The 23,039-nt window shown below is 36.8% G+C and overlaps 1 protein-coding gene across 5 annotated transcripts in view; it reads right to left on the bottom strand.

The window, feature by feature from the left end:
• The window catches only part of LOC131684306 (TLD domain-containing protein 2), a 688,368-nt gene that overhangs the window by 663,371 nt on the left and 1,958 nt on the right, over positions 1–23,039 (bottom strand). The window lies entirely within an intron of this gene.

Raw genomic sequence — 23,039 nt, 5'->3', positions numbered from 1 at the left:
TTGGCCCAACATTAATCTAAAATCTGTGACAATGAAATGATACAGACCATACCGCAGATTCGCAACCACCCACGCAGAGATAATAAATTTTGATGACAGCATTAGCACTGACTGCCAGGAACAAAGGTCTCATCTCACTTCAGCGTGCAAATTCTGAATAAAACATCTAACGCAGCTGCCAATTGTCAGCTCGTGCGGCGGGCAAAAATACTAATAGGTTACAATAACAAGCAGACAGGCCTTCCGTTATGGCTATGTTCAAAAGCAGGCAGTATACTTTCCAACAAAAGTCACAAGAAGGTTTACTTCGAGCAACAAAAAAGCAACATTGTGAAAAATAATGCTTCATCGTGAGAAAATTAATCTTCCACGCGCCTAGGGGAAAAACTGACTGCAGCAGCTATGGTTTAGGTTTGGGGGAAGGTTCAAAGGAATTTGTTGTCCTACGAAGGAGCTACGTCGCTTCAACAAGGATAGGAACGGGGAAAACCTACCATCAGGAATCTATTTTTACGACGTAATATTTTGTGGGCTCGCTCAGTTGGTACAAGAAACCTAGAAAAGTGGCAAGCGCACCAACACTGCTGTCAATGTTCTACCCGATAGCAATTGATAGCAAATATTAGCATGTCTCAATAATAGTATTTACATTTTTATAGGTACTAATAGAAGATATCTTTTAGGTTGAATTTAATTGAATATTCGATTCATTCTTTGCATGACGACATAACAAAAGACTCTGGTCTTCCAAATTTGCCCCCGGTCTACCTAAAGTCAAGGTCATCCTAACGAAGAGAACGGAATGATTTGCTCTAATTCCAGTAAGTTCTCTGAATTGACGGTTGGAGCTTGGCTAAGGATACAGCTGCAAAATTCCGCCGAAATGTTTTTACTATGCAACAAGTTTAATCCCAAAATCCGGTGTCCTTTTTAGAGTGGTGTTGATGTAAAAATACGCTGCGCTCCCATTGCGTCGTTTTCAAATTTTACTTCAAGTATGACTAGATATGATTGAAAATCAATATGCGATGCTCGTACACGTTTCGCATCAAGGGACGCGCCATCACACAAATACCGAGAGCAGATCTGTTACTGGAGCACTGTATTCAACATTGTTTTGGAAGCAACAGCGATAAGGATTCTGTTATCACTGTTACTTCCGGAGTAATGTGCAAAGGAATAAATTGAAGGTCAATCAGATGTGTAGTATGTTCGACTACCATGATCTGACTCCAGTAAACATTATTCTATCCAAATGATACATCGTCGATTTCGTTGGTGTGAGAAATAAAAAAATGGGTGGGTTAAGTCAGAGACACAACCGCAATGTAGTAAAATACATTTGTAGGGTTGCCACCCCTCCGGGATTGACCCGGAGTTTCCCGTTTTCGGGGGCGATCTTCGGGCCTCTGGGTTTTACATTAATTTCACCGGGTCTGATGGGACGATGCATATTTTCAACTATTTTAATGTAATTGATTCTCTGCAAAATGTTTAAAAGGTGTAAGTTGTGCATTCACTATTGCTTGGGTTCAGATTTATTTTGCCTGACTTCCTTCATTACAAAGTGGCCAAGATGAGTTCACAAAATACTTATGATTTCTTTTTTTTTAGAGTTAACCTACTGGAGCTGTAGGGCTAGGTTCTCGGAAGGCCTCCCCGTCAGAATAACTCACTACAATTGCAGACGAGACAATGGCAATGTCGCCCACCAATACACTGCTTAAGACCAATTGCAGCGGGCCGTGATTCTGAACGTGATATTCATTGTACGGTTCAGATATGTGCGGGCGTGTATCATCGCGAAGGGCTCGAGAACTTGTACGTTAACGTGTTCGATCGCGTGTGCGCATGTATGCCCCGTGTGCTAACGTGCTTCGCGTGTATGAATTCTATTTTAGAATCGTGTCACAGTGGGACGAGCCCGGACTTGAGTCCATATATGAATGTTATGCGATATTCTAGCTAGTATTTTCTCCTATCAGCTGAGCCATCAGAGATATTTTTGCGAAATGTTAAGTGATTTGAACGTAAAATGAATTATTGGCAGCTTTTTAAGGGTATAACTCAAGTGTTTTTTGCATAATTAGACCATAGGAAGTACATCCGCTTATTTTCGTTTTTCAAAGAAATGGTTGATTTTATGCATTGCAATACTTCTCAAAATTATCCAGGTGATAAAATTACATCGTAAAATCGCCAAAAATAAGTCACTAGTTGGTTTAGTTAGTGTTTAGATAACTGTTTGTCATGAATTTTTATTGAATTCGAACTTCTACCGCGATCACACTATACTCATTCGAAAACTTTTAATTTTCTCTTTAAAATGAGTATATGCTAGTTGTGCGAAAACTTGCGATAAGCAGTCAAAATTTAAAAAAAACTGTGAATGGAGACGCATGGTTATTACTGATATTGAATTTGAATAATCACTTTATAGCTAGAATAATGACACAAATACAGGCACAGCTTTCCAATATCATTGAGAGCATGATCTACAAGGGTTTTACTAGTGATCAAGAGTAGGGAGCCGAGTGGGAAGTATGTTTTTTAGATGGTAGAGGTATTAAAATTGTTTGGAAATCAGTCAATATTTTCAACTAACTGAAATAGGTTATAAAATGTTTCTGGAACTATTTCTTGCTAACTTGCGCAATAACTGTCAAATAGAGTGAATACAGTTGAATTCTAGTTATTTGGTGAGACTAATTTGATCCGAATTTGCATAGCACTGATATAGCTTAAGGGTATGCGATATTATCCATATAAAATAAGGGGCCGTACACTAATTACGTAAGGCTTCTTAGAGCTTTTCCGCCTCCCCCTCCCCCCCAGATAAGAGTTCGTAAGATTTTGGTGAACTCCCCCTCCCCCTACATAAGATCTTATCATGTATATCGTAATTAAAAAATCGAATTGTTAATTCATCAAATAATAAGAAAGTGAAAACGATATGTATTGAATTATTACAAGAAAACTCATGACAAAATTTAACTGTAATCATCTGAAGAATTTTAATTGCATGCCAATCTCGCCCAATAGAAAGAATAACTGTTGTCAGATATTCAGTAACTCGAATTTGGTCCACATGATCTGCTTTGCTATATTCCACTTTTTTTGTTGGAGACGAACCACTGCGACCAGTATTTTGATCTATGTGCTATATTCCACTTCCTTTGAATCTATTTTCTTGAGATGTAGAATGTAAAAGAGTTTGTAACCTCTTCTAGCATGAATTTATTCTGAGTTCCAGCTGTGACGCTTATCGTACGCATAACTCCGAGTTAACCATCTTCGAATTTTCTTGAATTAAAATACAGTTCACACTCTGAAAATATTCGACATTCAAGATCTTTGACAATCGCATGTTAGAACATTTTCCAGATACCTTGCTGGTTTAAATCGAACGTTTGAAAAGGCCAAAGTCGGTCTAACAACACGAAGGGTATCAACACTTCTTAACTTGTAAGGCATATTGTGACTCCAGTTCCCAAACAGAACAATGTACAACTAAGAGCCAAAAATTACTCATATTGTTTGATATACAAGGATTATATGGTACAAATGAAAATAGTTCACTTTTCTTATTAAAAAGAATATTTTCCTTATGGATTAAATTTTTTAAACTTGTTTTATGATATTACGTAAGAAAGGACAAACCCTCCCTCAGATAAGAATTTGTAAGATATTTTGAAAGTCCCCCTCCCCCCATATGCCCTTACGTAATTAGTGTATGGCCCCTAACTCCATTTTTAAATGAACCATATACACGAAAAAAAGGGTTTTGGATTTATTTTCATTTAAGATATGAAATAAGCAATCTAAGTAACTTGAACCACCACCGGTTCCCGTTCATGTCGCCATGGAACGTTGTCCAGCGGATATGAAGGCTTTCTTTTGCTTTAATTGATCCAATTAAAAACATGGAACTAGTCTGCTGATACCAAGGATAGAGACTTCCAGAAGTGACCGATTCATGATCTTGCGAGCGTGGGAGTTTTTAGGTTCACGTTTGAGACCGTGTTTGAAAATTTTTAAGCACTGAGACTTTCGCCTTGTCACCAGGATGTAATCATGTTTGCGAGATCGCGGGTGCATGTGCTGTGGATGGTCGCGAAGAGCTCAAGCGTTTATATGTTAACGTGTTTGTTGCGTGTATGTGACTTTGCGTGTATAAATTCTATTTTATAGTCATGATCGCGCGCGGAGCGTGAATCTGATGCTTAATTTTTAGTGTATGGTACAGATACTAGAATAGAGTCAGCTTCCCCATATGGCTACAGTTCCCAGTCAAGTCGCCATGCAACGTGTTGTCTAGTGAATATGAGCGTCATATTCAGCTATGAGTCTAGGCTGCTAGTACCGAGGGTAGAGACTTCCAGACGTGACCGATTCATGATCGCGCTTGAGACCGCTTTTGTAAATTTGTATGTGCTACAACGTTTACTTAATTGCTGGGGTGTTTTAATGTTGACGAAATCGCTGGGGTATATGATTGCAATTTCATGTTCGTGTTTGTGACCAAGTATGTGTTACCGCGAAAGAGACGGGCGTTTTTACGTATATGAGTGAATATGCAATTTATTGTGTTAGTGAGTGTTAGTACGCATCTACATCAGGATGTAATAATAAAAGGAATCATACCATGCCGAATAAAAAACTGTTTTAACCCACCTAGCGATTCAATTGTGCCTTTTTCATTTCTCCAAATTATGACCAATGAACAATATAATACTGGAAACGTCTATTACGTTCTTATTACACTTTGAACCTATACACAATGGCTCGAAAGCCACGAACCTGATGAGCTACGTGTCGAGCGTGAAGGATTGGGGTGTGGTCTTAGGGGGTTGTAATGAGGGTTGATCTAAGAAAAGTTTAAGTAGGGGAGGGGGGTGTTTAGCGAAAGGGGGGACCGCTCTCCGTGTACCATAGCTACGCCCATGTTAAACTCCAAAAACTATGTCAGTCGAAAATTTTTTTTGACCCTACAGGATTAGGTTGACGATTTTCAGAGCGATTGCATAACATTTCTATATGAGAAAGGCAAAAATGTGCCAAAATCCAAAAAAGTCAATCTTCATCAAATTTTTTTTCGAGATCGCATCAAATATCGATAATTTTAATTTTGCATCCATCTTAAAAAGTTTTGTACGCGACACAAAATTCAATAGCAGCCGATGGGAAGGTTGTACCTTTCATTTGAGACTAAGTTTGAGCAAATTGGTCTACCCATATCTAAGAGAAATTAGTGACGTTTTTGACACATACGTACATACATACGCACCCACACATCATGTCTTCAACAAAGTGGTTTGTGATAGCACTCACCAAAATTTTGCTGAAGACATTAAGTCTGGAACTAAATTTTGTTTGAAGAGTAAATTCGCCATAAATACTTCTTGGAGAATATAACGCTAAACCTGCGAAATTGGCGGAACGGAAAACGCCATTTTTCATAAATTCCCCTACATTTGAAAGGTGGTTTTCTCGTTATTAATTCTATAACGTTTTCGTTTCAACTCGACGCATTCCCAAAATAAAAACATTTTCAGCAAATGTTGGAAGTCATGCATTTTTTCGGTGAGCAGTTCTAAGTTTTCATCGACATTAAAGCAATTCCAGTTTCGCTTCCTATTAATATCGATCCTAATCCATATTACAGTACACCCCTTCAAAACTGAACTCAATATTATAGGAAATTATGATTATGATTGATTGCAGAACTCTGAAATAAGTTTCTATTGGAATGTTTTAGGCAAGTATTTGATATTGATGTTATTAGACAACTGTGAGATCAAGGCCAATAGATCAGTAACAGATCAGGATCGCATTCCCACAATTTTTCAAAGATCCTCATGATGTTTAAAACAATAAATTATCAATGTACTGATCAGATAATTATCATTGTAATATTGAATTAAATCAGTCAGCATCAATAAATTTTTAACTTCAATCCAATTTTTTTGTGAGGGGGGGGGGTGTGGTTAAACCCCAAAGCATCCTCTTGGCTACACCACTGTTTGGAGTTGTTCATTTTGCTTTTCATTTTCCGAGATATGTTTCAGATCGATCCGATGGTTGTAAGTCAGAAGGTTCGCGAAAATGAAAATTATTGCACCGATAAGTGATCAAGTTCTATCTAGACAACTTGGAATTGTTCGGTTGATATTCTAGCGGTTGTAGATAGAAAAATGAGATACGAAATTCGTTTTATAGAAATAATATTTGGCTCATTTAAATGTATTATTACTACATTGAACAATAAATAGGCAACAAAGGGTAATCCACAAACAACAAGCCATAACTTTTAAAGTGTTCACGATATGTATTTAATGTCTTCAGTAAAGTTATTCGCAAAAGTAAGAGCTACAAGTTTACTGAAGGCATTATTTCAATACAATCACTTCCAAGAAAATTTCTGAAAATATCTTACTCTTAGGATGATTAATCAGTAAAATCACAATACCAAAAGAAAGGGCATATTGTATGCTTTAAATTATTCGAAGATACTATTGACCTAAAATTATCCGTTTTGCGCTAATAATACATTGAGTGTTTTTAGTCTTATTTCTGGCTATGGGATCTTTCGTCCGCATTTTATGCCTAATAATTGATAATAGTCCGATTTCAACAATCTATAGTTCGTTCGAAAGGTATTCGTATAAGCTGTTTTAAAAATATATAAAGTGTTTATTTAAGTCGTCAATTTCAGCAGCTAATTTCGAAAAATTTCAAAAAGCGCCATTTTTACACCTTCAAACATTCATATCTTGTAAACTAAACATCAGAATCAAAAACCATTTAATAGCGTTCAGTCTGGGTGATAGGCCTTTAATTTAAAATTAGTTTAGATAAGATCGGTTCAGCCATTGCTGAGAAACACGAATGATAGTTTGTCCGTTACATACACACACAGACAGTGTCCCAAATCGTCGGGCTGAGTCGATTGGTATATAAGACTCGGCCCTCCGGGCCTCGGACAAAAATCTTGAAAGTTTGAGCGAATTCTATACATTTCTTTTCTAAGAAACGTAAAAATACCCAACCCCTACGTTGAATTTTTGAGATAATTTCTCAATTAAGGGGATTGTTACTCATAAAATTGCGGAATTGCTCGCGAAAATAGCAATTTTCATTACATATGACAAACCCAAAAACCCCCTTAATTAAATTTTTTGACATTAAAAATGTCTTACTCCACTATCTGGGGCTAGGTGTCATTCTAAAATCTAAACTATCTCCCATGTAACGAAACTATGTAAGGTTTGCACGCTTATAACTCCGATATTACTAGATGGATTTTAATCATTCATACACCAACCGATTCAGAAACACCTAACTTAAATATTGGTAATAATTTAATATCTCCCCAATAAAAGTAGACTTTTGGAAATTGGTAAAATTAAAAAGTTCACAAAAAACGGGAAAAATACCATTCGTGAGGCAGATTTCTCAGACACAGCCGTCAAAAGAGGGCAGCTTAGTTGCTCAATGAAACACGAAAAGTCATAAATAGAAGCAACGCATGTCCGTTTAAATCAGTTGTTGCTCTTATCCCACACGAGCAACGTCGTCTCCGGGCGATGCAATAAGCGCTATCGATTTTCGGTAACGTTGGCATTTGCACACACTCGCACCTAAGTGACTAAACAATATACGGTTAGTTTATAAATAGAGGTGACGCGTACCCGTTTGAATCAGTTTTTGTTCTTATGTCGAACGGGTAAGATCATGGCTGCAGCGTCTGGGCACTACAATAAGCGGTAGACGCTATGCATTTTCGGCAGCGGTGGCCGTGTGCGGATTTGTCGGGTACCAGCATGGTGTCACAGAATGATTTGCAAAGTGGGTGGGCGGGGTGGTTTGGATTTAATTCAATACGGTGTGTGCTGCTTAAGAGTGTTGCGTTTGAAAAAAATATATTTATTTTTATGCATGCGTGTGCGTTGTAACTTGTTAATCCATGTTTACGGCGCTTTGTAGCTGTGTAGGGTAAAGAGCCAATTGGTTTTCATGTTTCATATTTCGGTTATATGTTTTTTATCAGTAAGGCATCTGACAACGTGCTTCTGTAGTTATTGCACTGCTCAGCAGCGTAGTATTTTATATAGGAGAGTACACTCAGGTTTTTTACGCGGATTTTGAAATTTACGCGGTTTTCATTAACGCGTTTTTTTGACATTGCACTATCTGGGGCAGGGTGTCATTCTAAAATCAAACGATGTCACGTTTTTGCGTCACTATTTTGAACGCTAATAACTTTCTTATTTATGAACGGATTTCCGTCTGGTTATCACTAAACAATTCAGAATTAACTGAAATTATGTTTTATTGCTATAGTGTTTTTGTATTTCAATAGTACACTATTGAAAAACAAGCAAAAATGAACAGATCTCGAAAACGTGAAAACTCTCATACATCAGTCAATCTATCCCCGGCAGCGCCGTCGAAAGGGAGCAGCTTAGTGATTCAAACGAACACGAAAAGTTATAAATAAATGTGCCGTGTGCCTGTTTGAATCAGTTGTTGCTCTTTTGCCAGCCAAATAACATCGTATCTATAGCGTCTCGTACGACAGATTTGAGCACCTAGCACACTACGCTTCTATGAATGACGTCATCCTCGACTATTTAAAGAATATCATTTCTCGAGCGACTTCATTCTCCCGTCGATCGTCGGGCCGTAAAGAACAGCAGTAGCAATCATGCATGTTGACAATGCACTGCGTAGAGTGCTGCATTTGATCACTGCTACCGCTGGGGGTGATCCGATGTAAAAAGCGCGCGGCTGGAAAAAACCGACTAATTGTTCCATTCTGCATGTTATTGGTAAATTAAAAACCCTTTTAAGGGCTATAACAAACAATGAAGAACAAATTTGAATATTTCCAATCATTGACAGCGATAATTCAATTGCGCAGTTTATATTCGTTATTTGTTGCTTGCACACGCGCAAGCAATCTGAAATTTGCAACAATCTGTTATTTGTTTAAATTTATCCTTCCGAAACAATACAAAAATGGGCAGCTACTTAAAGTACATTTCGAGGCTGAAATTGGTGAAAACCTGCGATTTATTAAAAAATAATCTTTCGGAAACATAATCCAAAATTCTGCAATGTTTCAGAAAATTGGAGAATGTAGCAACACTGCCAACTAGCGAAAGCCGTACCAAAAAGAATCCGCAAATTTTTGTTCGTTATTCTGCATGAAGGCAGTCCTTCCATCAACAATGCGAAAGTGATAAAAGCCGATGTCACGTTTCGAACTATCAGTATTTCAAATTATCTGTTGAAGGGGAAGGTTGTTTGTTTCTATCCAATTTTAATTATTTATCCGATGTAAGTAGCGCGTGGCTGGAAGAGACGGCAAACCGTTATTGCGGCTGACTGTTGGTTCCATTTCGCATGTTATTTTTGTAAATTAAAAGCCCTTTTCAGGGCTATAACCAACAATGAAGAACAAGTTTGAAAAATTCTTGACGATGACAACGATAACCTAATTCCGCCGTTTATATTCGTTACTTGTTGCTTGCGCGTACATTGACAATCTGAAATTTACAACAATCTGTGATTTGTTTAAAATTATCCTTCCGAAACAATACAAAAATGTACAGTTATTTAAAAGTATATTGTCATGCTGAAATTGGCGAAAATCAAGCCAAATCCAAAAGTCTACAATATTATAGAAATCGGAGGATATGAAAAATCCGCAAATATTTTTTCGTCATTCTCGTGAAGGTAGTCCTTCCATCATCAGTGCGAAAGAGATAAAAGCCGATGTCACGTTCCAAGCTATCAGTATTTCATATTAGATTCTGAAGGGAAGGGTTGTTTCTTGTTATTTCGAAATATTTATCTGATGTAAGTAGCGTGAGAAGGCAGACCTTGTTTTGCAGCTGACTAATTGTTCCATTCTGCATGTGATTTTTGTTAAACCAAAAGCCCTTAGTTAGTTTAGTACTTTTCATTCCATAGCACGCGTGTTTGTGGATTCCACAAATAGTCCTTTTCAGGATTCCACCAATGGACTCCAAATATAGAACATTTCAGAGTTAATGTTAATTATACTACCGAATATATAAAGATACATATGTTAAACTTTCTTTGTTTACGAATAGTTTGAGTTATGACCAGTTAATTTTCTATCATGCTTGCAAACATTTAATTTGATAGCAGGTATTTAAAGATAGATGTAAGGTTTTGTTTGTGAGCATCATTAATTGATGTTCCCATTTCATGGATTTGAATAAAACTTTTTTAAAACTTGAATTTATCACGCTATAGGTTATCGATTTTAATTTAAAAATTCAACAATTATCTCTAGTGAAGAATAGCATGCCTGTGTGTAGTTCTAAAACAGTCTATGGCATTAAGGGGTTTTAATTTGGCCACGGATAATATTGATTGCTTATAAAACTGGCTACATTTTTAATGTCATCGTGGTCGTGTCTTGTACACAACCCTTAAATTTTTATTGTTAACTATTCAATCTCGATTATTTATCTAAAAAAGTTCGGTAAAATTACTCTGTGTCCTCCCAGGCAATTTTGTTTAGTTTTTTTTCTTGAAAACTCAACGTAGGAGTTAGGTATTTTAACATATAGTGTAAATGCAAAGTTTGAAATAAATCGGTCAAATAATTTGTGAATGGCAGTTAACACCGCAAAACGTGTTTTTAGAGACGTTGTACAAAAAGCTTCGTCACCGAGCCGCTTTTGGATATTTTTACATGGAAAATTTACAGAAGGTTAGTGAAATGATACATTATAATGTACAAAAGTTTTAATTCATTCACTTCACTCCAATTTCTGAAAAACCTGTTTTAATCCACCTAGCGGTGCAATTGTGCCTTTCTCATTTCTCTAAACTATGGCACGGAGGCTTTTTATGTTCAACATACTTGTGGAAATGTCCATTACATTCTTAGGACACTTTGCACTTATACACAATGGCATGCCAGCCACGAACTTGATGAGCTACGTGTCGACGGTGAAACACTTGAAACAAAAAAATATCATACTCCATTAGCCTAATCAGCATTAGATCAATGTTATCTGCTTGCTAACTCATTTTGTCATGCGGGGGTGGGTATGTGAGGAGGACGAAAGTCCCATGAACGAACGACTCCCCAGCTTAAATTGGTATGCTTTGTGATATAGTGGTGGTTTAAAGATGATGGGGTTGAAAGGGAGGGGTATGAGGGCTGGATGGGGTGGTGGTCTGAGGGCTGATTTAAGGAGATATTTAAAGGAGGGGAGTGAACAGTAGAGGGGGGGTGTAACCCCTCTCCGTAAACCATCAACTACGCCCCTGTTAAAATCCAAAAACCTTATGCGAGTCGAAAAAAAAATTGGCCGGGATTAGGTTGACGTTTTTCAGAGTGATTGCATAACCTTTCTATATGAGAAAGGCAAAAATGTGCCAATATCCAAAAAAGTGAATCGTCGTCAAATTTTTTTTAAAGTTTGCATCAAATCTCGACGTTTCATGCACCTTGAACACATTTAGCATCAAAAATAAAAATTCTATTTTTAATTTTTCCTATAGTTTATATGAGAAATTTCTGTGTGGCCGCACTCTGAAACCCGTATTTCCGGAACCAGAATTCCGATCGATCCAAAATTCAATAGCAGCCGATGGGAAGGTTGCACCTTTCATTTGAGACTAAGTTTGGGCAAATCGGTCCAGCCATCTCTGAGAAAAATGAGTGACATTATTTGACACATACATACACACACACACACACATACACACACATACATACATACACACACACATACAGACTTTTTCCGATCTCGACGAACTGAGTCGAATGGGATATGACACTCGGCCCTCCGGGCCGGGATTAGGTTGACGTTTTTCAGAGTGATTGCATAACATTTCTATATGAGAAAGGCAAAAATGTGCCAATATCCAAAAAAGTGAATCGTCGTCAAATTTTTTTTAGAGTTTGCATCAAATCTCGACGTTTCATGCACCTTGAACACATTTCGTCGCTGTTGTGCTATCTTATGACAAGCGCCATTCAGCACATTTCGAGAAAAACGATTTTTAAAGTTTGAGATTGAATATCTTGAAACTTATAAATGGTAAAAACAATTCAAAGAAGACAATTGATGCTTCAATCTATTCTGTATTAAACCCTCAAATATCACGAAGTTCGGTTGACTACGTTGCGAGTTTTCACTATAAATGTAAACAAAAGTCGCACTCACACGTGTCGTAGGCGTGTATTGATGGCAAAATTTGTATGGCTTGTCATAATTGTGCATGGAAAATTTTCCATAGAAAAAAGCATCAATTATTAACTTTTATTAATATCTTCGGCTATATTCGGCCTAGAAACAATCGATGAGATGCATTTTGAAGGAAATTGAGCAAGCAATCTAGAAAAAATAGTAATTTTTAATTACAGTGTTGCCAAACATGAAATATTGCCAATTTAAAAGTAAAACTGCATATTTCTCGCAATACATGTATTTTTATTTTAAAAATTATTATGCCATTGTATTCCTAAGACATTTTTACATATAAAAAAATCTAAAACTACTATATTACTAAAGCGAATCCCAAGATACAGTGATTTAAAGCAAAAAACTGACAATTTCTCATCACTTTTTTCGCTACACCTCAGTAACCAAGCAAAATTTCAAAATTCTAAAAACGCCATTTTGTAGAGAATTTTCAGATTAGTAATGTTGCATATCTAACTCAGTTTACCCCAAAATGGCGTTTGTCATAAGATAGCACAACAGCGACGATTTAGCATCAAAAATAAAAATTCTATTTTTAATTTTTCCTATAGTTTATATGAGAAATTTCTGTGTGGCCGCACTCTGAAACCCGTAATTCCGGAACCAGAATTCCGATCGATCCAAAATTCAATAGCAGCCGATGGGAAGGTTGCACCTTTCATTTGAGACTAAGTTTGGGCAAATCGGTCCAGCCATCTCTGAGAAAAATGAGTGACATTATTTGACACATACGCACATACATACACACACACATACACACACACATACACACACATACATACATACACACACACATACAGACTTTTTCCGATCTCGACGAACTGAGTCGAATGGGATATGACACTCGGCCCTCCGGGCCGGGATTAGGTTGACGTTTTTCAGAGTGATTGCATAACCTTTCTATATGAGAAAGGCAAAAATGTGCCAATATCCAAAAAAGTGAATCGTCGTCAAATTTTTTTTAGAGTTTGCATCAAATCTCGACGTTTCATGCACCTTGAACACATTTAGCATCAAAAATAAAAATTCTATTTTTAATTTTTCCTATAGTTTATATGAGAAATTTCTGTGTGGCCGCACTTTGAAACCCGTAATTCCGGAACCAGAATTCCGATCGATCCAAAATTCAATAGCAGCCGATGGGAAGGTTGCACCTTTCATTTGAGACTAAGTTTGGGCAAATCGGTCCAGCCATCTCTGAGAAAAATGAGTGACATTATTTGACACATACGCACATACATACATACACACACACATACACACACACATACACACACATACATACATACACACACACATACAGACTTTTTCCGATCTCGACGAACTGAGTCGAATGGGATATGACACTCGGCCCTCCGGGCCGGGATTAGGTTGACGTTTTTCAGAGTGATTGCATAACCTTTCTATATGAGAAAGGCAAAAATATAAAAAAAAGTGTTTTTTTTATACTGAAACCCTTGCCCCCACTTTTAAACCGAACTTCATCTCGAAAACAGGATGAACACGATTTTCTTGTAGATAAGAATTACTACTTTTAATCACCTGCATTCAGCCTCTTTCCGAGAAGTACAGCCAAACTTAATTTTCCATGGTTATGGGAAGAATTTGGGTAAAACGGGTACACATATTTCGTGTAGATATTTTAGCTGCTTTCAATTGTTTCCCAGAACTATTTAACATAAAAATTGCTTTTTATCAACCGCTTTCAACCTTTTTCTGAAATAGGGGAACGTATAATTTTCACACTTGGTCGGTGTTAAGTCAGACCGGACTAAGTCGCAAAATCATAAAAAATTAGATAATGATAATATTAGATAAAGTATATCTTCAGCTACATTTGACTAGATTTGAAATGTGTATAGTAAGCAGGAGTTATAGCAATTTTTTTTTTCAAATTACAATGTCACTTAGTCCGGTCTGACTTAACACCGACCACTTGTATAAGGGAAATAATTGGGGTAAAACGGGAAAACACTTCTCGTGCGGTCATTACAAGTATGTTGAGTCCTTTTCCTGAACTGTTTTACACGATAAAAACTAATTTGGTGAGCCGCTTTCATCCAGTTTCTCCATTGATGAGTAAGGTATAATTTCACACACACATTATGTGAAGAAATGGTGTAAAACTGTTTCATGCCGTCATTCTATCTTCAATCGATTCCCAGAATTTTTTTACGTGATTGCTGCTTTTCATCAGCCGCATTCAACCTCTTTCCGAAAAGCACAATCAGGTTTAACTTCCCACTTCAGTTAGCGGAAGAATTGGGGTAAAACGGTTACACACGTTTCGGCAGGTATTTCAACTATCTTCCCCTGAAATTTTTACATAACAATTATTACTTTTCACCTGCCGCTTTCAGTCCCTTTCTGGAATGTTGAGTAAGGTATAACTCCAAACTTGTAAAATGTGAAGAATTGGGGTAAAACGGATGCAAACGACAACTATCTGTTGACGATTCCTCAAATTTTTTCTACATAAAAAATACTACGCCGCACATATCCTTTTACCGAAGTTTAAAGCAAGGATTAATTTCAAACTTTAGTTGTGCAAAGAATCTGGGTAAAATGAGTGTATTAGTTCCGTGAGATTATTCTAATTATCTTCAACCGGACTGTACTGGACTGGACTGGACTTCTTTGCATAAGAAATGCTAATTTTGGTCAACCGTATTTAACTTTCTTCCGAATTATATATTCAGTCCTGAACATAAACTCAAACGAAAGAGGGAATTCTAGAAAAACGGGCATGATAGCGTACCATGCGGTCGATTTAAATACTAGCAAACCATTTTTCAGACAGTTTTACAAAAAAAATCCTGGTAAACGTCATCCAGCCGTTTAAAAAAGTCGCATTTTGGGCGCATTTTTTCCCACTGTGTGGGCGATAACGTCGCTGATATAGCATTTACTGATGATAAACAGATGAAATGGTTTCACAATAATTTGTTCTGGAGTTTCTGAATATGTTTTCGTGGTGTTAGTTGTTTTTGTATTAAATATCCATGCCTAGAATTTTTCGTAGATTGCTGATTGTTTACAGTTTTTACACGTTGAGGACTGGAAAAATAGTGCAATATTAAGAATGCTCTAAATTTACTCCTTATTTTTATGATTTTTGAGTATTTTCTGAGAAACACAACGAATTACACCTACCACCCCAAACCAAATGTCAGCCTCCGCAACTGCATCAAAAGTTTCCCAGTCTTTAAAATCGACTTTAGGATGGGTAATCGTTTCGTCAATCTCGAAAGCTCTGATCGCTTCGAAAGCCAAGGATGTGTTTTATCGTAAGCAGCGATTTAATCCCCTTCGCTACCCTTCCAACCAACAACGAAAACCCGCATACTTCCTACTAAAAGGCGCGTTTTTATAACGCTGGATATGGTACTCTCCCTGGAAGAGCCATAAAACAAATCATAATAAACTGAGCAGTTCCTGCAACCCTAGGTTGATAGGAACGTCGAAACAATATGGATTTATGTCGAACCTATTCATGAAAGCAAACCAACCGTTATAAATCTATAAAAGTGCTGCCTCCTTCATATGGATACAATATCGGAAATATCGTGTCAGACACTAAAAATATACCTATATTTATTTATTTCCGCTTTGATAGGTTACCCATTATGTTTAAATACTACTAAATAATATCTCACGTATGTCGTAAAATGTGTGGTGAGCTCTTCGACATCGACACTCTCCTAAGAAACAAAACGTATACTATTCGCAATTCACGAGGTAGGTAGATTACAATATTAAATAACGACACACGTCATTCTATGACTTCCCTTTAAAAAAATGGATATTTCAATTGGCGGTCCTTCGTTGGACCAACGTTAAACGACGTCCAGCAAATCGTTAAAAAAATGTTCATTATTGGACTCATGATGGACGATTTAGAAACAATTATTGGGACTTCTCAGTGGACTTAGTTACGATTTTTTTTTCGCTCGAACAGTCAACGAGTGCGGACACCTCTCCAAGCGTTCCGCAAGTAATTTATCAATTAGTTTTTTTTACCTACGTAAACAAACATCGCGCGCATGCTATTGAACTTCAAGTAATAGTAAAACAATGCAGTGCGGTGTAAAAACTTGTAACATCAACGACGACCGCTTCCTCTGGAAGTGTGAATTTTGCAGTACACCGTACCATGCTGCCTGTGTAGGTGTGCAGCATAATCAGAAAAATTTTATCCGGGCATTTATGGTGCCTGTGTGTGCGGACTGCCAGCACAAATAACAAGCATACAGCATGGCTTTTATGAAGGCCGCTCAACAACATTGAACCTTTTAGAATTTGTAACATTTACTGTAAACGCAATGGACAATGGCAACCATGTGAAAACACTCTACACAGAGTTTAGTAAAGCATTCGACCGTATTGACATACCTTTATTGCTCTTCAAACTGCAAAAATATGGCATGAAAAAAAAACTATTGAAATGGCTCGAATCATATTTAACGAAACGTGAACAAACAGTTCGCTTTCAGAATATACTCTCGGAACCAATTTCTGTGACCTCTGGCGTACCCCAGGGTCTCCACTTAAGCCCTCTTCTTTTTATTTTGTACGTAAATGACATTACCTTTATACTCAAACATCATAAAGTGCTTATATATGCAGATGACATGAAACTTTTCATGTAAATAAGAAATGTCAAAGACACTGAAATATTCCAAAACGAAATCAATCTATTCCACACGTGGCGTAGCAAAAGTCTACTCCAACTTAACGTAAAGATATGCAACTCAATAACCTTCAGCAGAAAAATTTCAAATGTTCCCATAGACATACATTTAGGCAACCAGCTTGTAGAAAAATGCAAAATTGTACGAGATTTAGGCGTAATCTTAGAATCCAAGCTCACATTTCTGGATCATTATAATACAATAATAAATAAAGCAAATAGTATGCTGGGCCTTATTAAACGTTTCAGTTACAATTTTGAAGACCCTTACACAATAAAATCATTATACAATACATATGTCAGGCCAATTTTGGAATATTGCAGCATAGTACGGAACCCATACACTGTCCTGTACGAAGAACGCATCGAATCAGTCCAAAAACAATTTATTTTGTACGCACTTCGTAAACTAAAGTGGACGACATTTCCTCTTCCATCGTATAAAGCACGTTGCAAGCTCATTAACGTACAAACACTCAAAGAACGCCGCGAATTTGGCATGCTTTGCTTTATCAACGACATTATTTCTCAACGTGTATAATCCGCATCATTACTTTCGCAAATAAAATTTTATGTACCTAGCCGACAACTAAGAACTCGTAATTTATTCCAAGAAAAATCTTTTAGAACAAACTATGCTAAAAATAGCCTTATCAATAGAATGATGCGTCATTATAATGAAAATTGTGTAATAATTGACCTTTCCATGTCTAGAAAACAAATTAAATCTGAATCTAGCCGTAGAAATAATGTGTAGTATATAAGTAAATATTGTAAAACCATTCTATGTAGTTTACGTATGCTTGACGAAAATAAATAAGTAAAAAAATAAATCGACATTCAAACTGGCTACTAACGCATCGTCACCTCAATAGCAAATCGACATATCAACGTTTAGTGATCTTCAAATCAACCAACATACTGCCCGGTATCCCTTCTCCAGCATAAGGAGTTCTAAGCAAAATGAAACAAAGTATTATGTAAATAGTCAACTTCCGCGTTTCGCGCCCCCTACAGCGATTCCATGATACAAAAGGCTCTATTGTGGCTCTCATCCTTTTATGTTGCTCTCGCTACGAACCCAAACCGATAATAACCCTTTTGTTTACTCCGACAGCTTGAAGTTTTTTACTACCCTCGAGTTCTCTCTCACTCTATCCCTCTCCCTCTCGCCAGTAGTTGCCCGTCATCGTCCTTTGTTTTGATTGTTTTCCAGTGCTGTCGACTTTTTATATGTGAACATTCCCGCACCGATAATAACTGTCAAGCGCTGCTGTCTCGGTGCACAAGCACCGAGCCGAAAGCGAAAAAGCGTGACTGAAACAGAACTGCGTGCTTTTACAACACATGATAGCCAGCAGCAGCTGGTAGCAGGCGTTGGGTTGGGTGGGTGGTTTCGACACCGAGGAAAAATCGAGCCACCAGGAGAGCGCTACGTGAGATAATTGGGAAATGACAGTGCGTAGTCATGTGAGTGTAGGAGCGAACTACATAAAAAAGAAATACAGATCTCGACAAACATATGATTACGGCCTAAAAGCCAACTGTCAAAATCCAATTTTAATGGAAATTCCAGACAAACCGTTACTAGTCGAACACAGTTCATAACAGTTTATGAAAGAGAAAACTTTTCTCTTTCGTTTACTACCAACATCTGTGATTGGCGTGTAACGGTTTGTCCAGAATTTCCATTCAAAGTGGATTTTGACAGTTGGCTTTTAGGCCGTAATCATATGTTTGTCGAGAGATGAAATATTGAGCGAGAGAAAAAGAGTTTGGTTGCGGGATGTTTTCATCTCTGCATATTTCTTTCCATTGAAGACAGTGCTACCAGAATGTTCAAAGTATATAAGATGATTAAACTTATGCTACACCACAAGCAATTAACCCAGATAGAAATGTATGCAATAATCAAACAATATCGTTCACTTTAACTGCTGATGTACAATTAGGCCCCGATTAATCGTAATAATCGATTATTATCAAAAATGAACGATTATTCTAAAGAGAGATACACTGATTTTCTATCGATTACTGTATACACCCATTATCTGATAACCGATTAATTAGTCTCGATTAGTCGATTATTGAATATTATGATCAAAATCATAAAACATCCTCATTGCGTTGATAATTGGATAAATAAGCCATATGCTTTTTTTGGTCTTTCCGATGCAGCTGACGTTAAAGGGGGTCTCCTCATCAGTGGTTTACAAAATAAGCGCTTCTTTAGAATTTTTTGAACATGAAAACAACAAGAGAAACAAATTGTCTTTTGCGTATTTTTGAGCATATATTTAGACAACAAAAAAAAGTTTTTTGTGTATCACAAAAAATGGAGGATTTATAACAATCTCGCCAAGTTGCTCGCCGCGGGCAACTCAAACTCCGTGCAAGATTCAGCCCGAAATGTTCATATGAAACAAACAAATTGAATACTTCCTCTTTCGGAAGGCTTTTCTGCACAGTTTAGACTATGGCGTTTGAAAGTTGAAACTTTAAATATTTTATTTATTTAAATATGTTTTATCCGCACACTCTTTATGCAAGTTGAATACAAATCCAGGGGGGTGTCACTCCTGTCATCCGCTATGGAGATATCCAGACTTTGACAGTAGTCAACATAACCGCTTCTAGGCCCATGTAGCCCGTTCAATAGCATTGGGTAGTTTTGATTTTAACAAAAGCAGATGTTGGCTAAAACAAAATGGCTGCCTAGTAGGGGCCTGTAAAAATCTCTTTACCTGTTAAATGTCATTCAAACACTGTCAAACGCTATACTCCGATCGTCAATAGAGCTGAAAGTTTCTTGTTCAAATTTTTAGTTTTTTACAATTGCGATTTATTTTATTATTTTATTTGTTTTCTTGTTAATCGGTCGTACAAGTGTATTGAAATTTCGTAACTTCAAGCACAATTATATCTGGTTGTGTTGATTTGTAGTATTGTTTGTGATTTTTGTGTTTACGGTAGTATTGTTTGTGATTTTTGTGTTTACTTGACGTTATCACTACGTCACACTCAATTTGTACGCCAAAAGCGACTTCTTCTGGTGGATAGTTAAGTTATCACTCGTTCCTGAATCTCATGTCAAAATGAAAATTTGGACTGCATCGCATCTGACTGAATCGAATGGTATATGACACTCCGGATCTCGGTTAAAAAGTCGATTTTTACAGTGATTGCATAGCTTTTCTTTATATGAGAAAGGCAAAACAGATAAATAAAAAATAAATTATTGATTATCGGTAGGTTCTTGTGCACGTGACTTTCTATTCCGAGCGGAGACATTCTTTCGCGATGGGGATACAGTTGTCTGCTCGCCTAATGCATCTTTGGGATTATTTGCTTCTCTCATGTTTCGCGACGAGGTCTTCATAGTTAAAGCTGTATTGGTGCCTACGGTCGGATGTTGTTTCTTACTTCTTGCACTGGCGCATGAGCAACGTAAACCCGTCGTCATAGTTATTAACGTCCTCGCTGCTAGTGCTAACAGTTGATTTTGGGTTGCTGGATGCTGTTTTCCAGTGGCCTGTAGAACTGTCACAAATTCAGGTTCAGGTATTTGTATGGAAACTCTGTTTGGATTGGTTTATTGTAGATGAGCCGGCAATTTGCTGAGATGCTTCTCTATATCTGTATCTTTGTATTGCGCAAGGATTGTTTATGGTGTGGTATCTGATTTTAATACATGCACGTTCGAATTTGTCTACTATGGGCGCATAGTGTGGTTTATTTAATAGTTCCGTGATTTTTGAGTTGTATAGTCAAGTAAGGTCTTTCGATCCGCATTCTCAACATAAAGAAATTTCTCCAAGTATCAGGTGTAACAGATTCTACTTCTCCGTATTGCGACATGCATTTTACAATTAGCTTAGAAGGGGTATGCGGTCATGTCGTCTTACCTCTATATTGTCATTTTTCATATACACGGGAATCTTAATCCCTTGCTGTCGCTTTCAACCACGCGTTTCAGGTTGTTCGGCAAAACGAATATGGTCTAACATGTTGAATGAGATCAGTGTTGCATAGCGCAGGTGATGATCCTGAAGATAGGCGACTACCAAAAGCTCCATTTTCACATTTTGAAAATACTCCGCTTCACGAAAACTCAGTCGTATAGAACAATATTCAAAGTCAACGATCGCGGCGTAGGGTCGGATCAACGATCCTACATCAACTTTACTCATTATGGCAATAATAAATACGTTTCCTTTGTTCTCGAGATACTGCATACTAGATGGAGAGGCTGGTAGTTGTCGTTCACTTCACTCGGTTGCAGGTCTGACTCAGGCAGACGTAGAAAGTAGACTGAAGACCTGCTCTTGTTATTTTATCTATTGAGGAATATTTATTAAATTGAATTGGATTGCATAAAACTGTTCATGCTCTCTGAAACTGTGTTAGCATCGATATTCGTAACGGTTGGCATTCCAATCATTAGGAACGGTGATTTAAATTTATCTTTAGCAATCGCAATTTTGGGTCTGGCTTCAACGAGTTCGTGAAAATTTTCGACTTCGTCATGAATTCTTCATAGTTAATACACTTAATTAGTTCAATACACGATGACGTTGTATTGTCAATACAGTGGAGACCCGTTTTTATCAGCCACTTAGGGAATTTTAACCCTTTCATGCCCAACTTTTTTCTCGTGCATGTAGGGTTTCAAAACTAGTTTTCCTTGAAAACGGTGGGACCAACAAACACGAAAAGCGTTTTTTTTTATAAAGATAGGTGCTTCCCTCGCAGTGCTAGAAGCTGCTCAATTTTTACCTTCTAATGCTCTCCTAGAATATTTACAATGGTCCAATTGCGTTGAAAATGTAGCCAAAGACAATCTAAATTGATAAGTTTTATCAATTTTCAATAATATTGCAACATAACGAAGATATATGAAAAATTCATTTTTCGTCGTCAACGTACACTGTTCCTGGCAGCACTGCTCCATCGAAATCCAATCAGACTAATTGCAATAATTTCAGTTCTAGAGCTGGTTTTGATTTAAAATTTGAAGGATAATCATACAAGTCATATATTGAAAGAAATCAACATGTGTATTATTTTCATTCAGATGCTGTCCAGTTCAATATTCAAAAATTGAAAATAAGCAGTAAATAATTAGAATGAGCTAGTTTTCATTCATTATACGACAGATTGTTTTTGAATTGGATTGTTTAATAAGGACATTTTCTTTCCAGAATATTTTCAAAAAAAGAGATCCCGAACCATGTCAAAGAGTTACAAGCTCTATTAAGCAAACATCAGCATTTAATTTTTATGACATAATTAAAGATGAAGTACTACTAGATGAGCAATTGAAACAATAATGATTGTTTGGTTTCAAATGAAGATGCTAGAAACTTCTTACATGACATAGTTGTTAAATTCATATTCTCTGTTCTCGGTTTCTTCTAAAAGATCTTCTTATTCTGATTCCGTTAACGTCCCAAAGTTTTCCGTCGGGTGGTTTTAATCCGGAAAATAAAAAAAAAATAATCTATAATAATCGTTCGAAAAGCTTTCATACCAAATAACGTTAGCACTACAAATTCGGGTAAACATATTTCCGTTGCACTACTATATATAAAACAAATTTTTCATCCATAACTCTGTCGCACTTGTGATTTCATATTGTCACTAAATTATGTCCATTAAACAATTAGTACCACTTAATTTTATACCACGTGCACAGCCTCGTGTATCACTTTCAGCCATTTGTTTTTTATACACGCAAAAAGAATGTTGGTAAAAGTATAAATAATACACACATCGAAATTAAATGATTTTCGTTTTGGGGCAATGATGGAATATAATTATTCTGGCTCATGATTATCAGCATACACAAATAATGCTAATCAAATTCGACAGATTGTCATGTAGTAAATAAACAAAAATATTTTATAAAGTGAACAAAATTCACTAAAAGTTGATCGTAAAATCATCCTCTGGAATCCTTAAATTTGCATTTCACTGAATAAGGTTTCATTTTATTCGTGGATTAATAAGTTTAATAAAGTGTCGAAACTTCATTCAAAATCGATCTTAATATCATCCAATCTGATTTGTCATTCAATCTATGGAATCTTGAA

Source organism: Topomyia yanbarensis, chromosome 2, assembly GCF_030247195.1.
Source record: "Topomyia yanbarensis strain Yona2022 chromosome 2, ASM3024719v1, whole genome shotgun sequence".
Lineage (NCBI taxonomy): Eukaryota > Metazoa > Arthropoda > Insecta > Diptera > Culicidae > Topomyia > Topomyia yanbarensis.
Note: the sequence above shows the minus strand (reverse complement) of the source record. Positions and strands in the feature narration are given on the sequence as shown.